We start from the raw sequence: 4,460 nt of genomic DNA on the forward strand, positions 1-4,460 counted from the left end.
TTGAAGGTAGGATGTAGAACTTTCCAGGTTTTTGATATCCTCATTTATAGCAGCACAAAGGTTAGAGTAGGGTGTTCTCTGAGTAAATAGAGATGCTACTCGAGTCCCTACTCCAGCTAAGCCAACCAGGGCCCCGATAGTCACGGCCATTATTATTTCTATTTTAGCTCTTCAGGGCCAGTAGCTTGCTGAGGACATTTTTATCATCTTGTCTTCTAGAAAATTGTAAAATAGTCATGGGATGTGTTGCATGATGACACAAAAGCTGTGGGTCCTATTTAAAACTTCTAGTGCACAAAAGGGGTTAGGCCAGTTGAACATGTCTACCAAACATCTTGGGGAGGTAATCGATAACCTTCCTCAGGAGTCCATTCTTGGGTCTGTAGGGTAAGTTTTGCCTCTTTTTATTCCCATCTGCGTGATTTACTTGTTTGAGTTACATTCTGTACCACTGCAATACCATCATAAAATGGGGGTCTCATATCATAACACATCCAACATGTACTGGTAATATAAGTGCAGGTCTGATTGATTACATTATAAGTTTGAAGCAACACCTGCCATAGAGAATTCTCCAGCAAGAGGATGTTCACCCTGAGGGGGTCTCCTCTTTTCGGAGGAGATGGGGTCACTATAGCCTGGGGCTTTTTCTTTTCACTTGCTTTGGCTTTTGTGGCAGAAGCCAGTCTTAAAACAGTGTTTGGTCCCATTACTGAAGGGAAATAGCTAGCTGTGGTAATTGCCTGTAGAGTTATAAGTATGCCATTGTGAGTCTCTCCACATCGGTAAAATCTTAGTCCCCAAGTCTTTCCTAATTCCCATCCTAGGACTTGTTTGCCCTTGCCTGTGAACCGAACTTCCACTCAGGCATCAGAATCCTGGGGAACCCTAATTTGTTGGTGCACAGGCATCCCATTAAACTGGATGCCCGCTGGCCCTGATTTAGTAAAAGTAACAAGGTCTCCTACTTTTCCTTTCCATTTTCCTGAGGTACTTGTTTTGCAGTCCCAGCTCTTACAGTAAAAGTCCTCTGGTCCTCCACAATTACTAGTTCTTCCTTCCCCTGGGCAAACATACCAGTGTCTCCATCTACACTCAAGAAGCCTAGTTCCTTCCCATACTCCCTCGGCAAGCTGGCACAAATTAAATGTAAGCCTGTCTCGAAACCATAGGGAGACAGAGGGAAACGTTTGTCCATACCTGATTACAAATAATCCAAGTCCAATTATATGGATGATTAGGATTGCAGGCACCCACTATTATTTCAATACAATTTCTAAGTAAGGTATACCTCAACAACCCTTTCATAACTTAGTCTTTTTACTGCTCAATTCGAGCTTTAAGAATTTTCTTTTGAAAGTGAGACTTATCACTCTGGGTTTTCTCTGAAATCGGTTATGTGATCTGCAGGCTTCGCATGCAAATGTTGGATCCAGGTAGCAATGCCGTCAACTTTGAGGACAGTTGGATTCGTCAAGATGACCACAAAGGTTCTTTCCACTGCGGTTCCAGGTTTTCCTGTCAGTGTCTTTTCACCAGGACCCAGTCCCGGAACAGAAGTGATTTGGGATCGGTGGAGGGCCTGACTCATACAGCACATTCAGTCTAGGCCAGACATAAAAGCGGGTCCTCTACAGGACCCTGAGAGAGAACAAAAGTTCAGAGTCATCATCTTCCCTAAGAAACTGCTCTGAAAATTATGAATTATGAGAGGGGGCATTTCGAATACAATTTCATAGGGGGAAAGACCAATTTTCAAAGGGGAGTTTCGTACTCTGTATAAGGCAAAGGGAAGGAGCGTTACCAAGTCACCACCAGTCTCCATGGTCAATTTGGTCAGGTTCTCCTTTACAGTTCTATTTATCCTTTCTACCTGTCCTGAGCTTTGGGGGTCTATAAGCGCAATGCAGTTTCCAATCTGCCCCAAGAGCATTAGCAAGTCCCTGACTTACCTTCAACACAAAGGCTGGTCCATTATCTGATCCTATCATACTAGGGAAGTCAAACCTGGGTAAGATTTCTTCCAGCAACTTCTTAGCCACGACCTGTGCTGTTTCACGCTTTGTAGGAAAGGTTTTTACCCATCCTGAAAAGGGAAAAGTAATAGATATTTATATCCATACTTTCCAGGTTTGATTTCTTTGAAGTCCACCTGCCAGTAGGGTCCTGGTCTATCTCCTCTTATCCGACTGCCTGGTTCTGCCTGAATTTTCCCTGCATTAGTCAACTGACATGCCTTACAGTCCCTGACAATCTGTTCTATTTTAGCATGACTATTCTTGATCCTAAGACCAGTATTTCTCACCAGGTCTTGCATCTTCCTCTCACCCATGTGGGTGCTCTATGCATTTTCAGTAGTATTTTAATCCCTAACTGTTCTAGCAAGATAATGTTGTTCTTAGAGTCTCTCCATCAACCATTGAAGCATTGTGCCATTGTTAGTTGATCAATCCACTTTAAATATTCTGTGGTATATGTAGGAGTGACCAGGAGAGTTCTTGCACTGGGGTCTGGGAGGTTTATCATCATTATAGAGTCTCTTTTTTGTTGTCACTTCCTGGGCAGTTCTGTCGGCCAGGTTATTGCCTTTACTCACAGCATCTTTAAGTTTTTGATGTCAAGGGAAATGAACAATGGCCAACTTCATAGGCAACCAAAGAGCAGCGATTAAGGCCAAAATTTCATCTTTATTTTTGATGGACTTTCCCTCTGCTGTCAATAATCTTCTTTCTTTGTAGATAGCTCTGTGTATATGAGCCATTGCAAATGAATACCGACTATCACTGTACAGAGTTAGTCTTTTATTCTTTCCTAGCGTTAGTGCTTGGTGTCAGGGCTATTAATTCGGCTCTCTAGGCTGACATGCCTATGGGCAGAGGTTCGGCCCAAACCACATCAGTCTCAGTCACTACTGCAGCTCCCGCATACCTATGTCCTTGATGAACAAAGATGCTCCTATCTGTAAACCACTCGAGTTCAGCATCTGGTAACGCTGATCTCTTAAGTCCTCTTGGATATTACGGACTTGCGCCAGGATCTCTGAGCAATCATGTAGTGGCATATCTAGGTCTGGATCTGGTAGAAAAATTGATGGGTTGACAGCCGAAGGAACCTGGAAATTAATACTGAGAGGACTGATTAGCAGTCCTTGGTAATGGATTAGTCGGGCATTGCTGAGCCATTGATCTGGTGGCTGCTTTAACACACTCTCAATAGCATGGGGGTGGTCACATATAGTTCCTGCCCCATAGTTAATTTGCATCTTTTACGATTAGAGCAGTAGCCACTATCGTTCTCAGGCATGGTGGCCATCCTGCTGCCACCGGTCTAATTTCTTTGATAAGTAGGATACTGATTTTCTCCAGGGGCCTAGATATTGGCTTAGGACTCCTTTCATAATCCCATTACGTTTATCCACATACAAATAAAAGTGTTCGGTTGTATCAGGGAGTCCTAATGCTGAGGCTGACAATAAGGCAGTTTTTATCTGTTCAAAGGCTTGTTCAACCTACTCCATCCATGAAAACAGCTGCTTTTCTTTGGTAGCCTCATAAAGGGGTTTAAGCAACTCTGCAAACCCAGGAATCCACAGACAGCAAAAGCCTGCTGAGCCCCAAAGCTCCCTTATGTGATGCTGAGACTGGGGTGTTGGAATTTTAAGGACAGTTTCTTTTCTTCCATTTGTAAGCCACTCCTGCCCCCCATTCAATAAATAGTCCAGATAAGTTATCTCTGATTTGCATATTTGAGCTTTCTTGGCCAACACTCAAGAAACCAAGGCTTCCCAAAGTCTGGAGTAAATCCTCCATTCCTCAGATGCATTCTCTTTCAGTCTTAGAAGCAATTAATAAGTCATTCACATATTGCAACAAAGTCAAGCCAGGGTGGCTTCCCTTAGACTCACCTAAGTCCTCATGCAGGGCTTCGTCAAAGGGTGTTGGTGAGTTTTTAAATCCTTGAGGAAGTCTTTTAAAGTTCAGATGTCCATTAATATCTCTTTCTACATCTGTCCACACAAAGGAGAAGAGATCTTAGCTTTTAGCTGCCGAGGGTAGGCTGAAAAAGGCATCTTTTAAATCTAATACTGTGTACCACTGCCTATCAGGAGGCAGGGTGCTCAGGAGTGTGTAGGGGTTGGGTACAGTTGGGTGAATTCCATTACCCATTTGTTGACCCCCCCTTAAGTCCTCCACTGGCTTATATTCATTGGAGGGGGGCTTACAGACTGATAGCAGGGGAGTGTTCCATGCAGACTGACAGGGCCACAGTATACCCAGTTCTAGCAGACACCTAATGTGGGGCGTTATTACTACCCGTGCCTCCATGGATATAGGGTACTGCCGGACTCTGACTGGGTCAGCTCCTGGCTTCGCTAGTCCCACTCCTCCAGTCTCTGCCCATGTTTCTGGACAAATTTCCAGCCAGTAGGTGATTTCTTGGTGAGGAGCCTGGGTGATTGG

This window comes from Dipodomys spectabilis, unplaced genomic scaffold (assembly GCF_019054845.1).
Source record: "Dipodomys spectabilis isolate Male_0828 unplaced genomic scaffold, ASM1905484v1 ptg000159l, whole genome shotgun sequence".
Taxonomy (NCBI): domain Eukaryota; kingdom Metazoa; phylum Chordata; class Mammalia; order Rodentia; family Heteromyidae; genus Dipodomys; species Dipodomys spectabilis.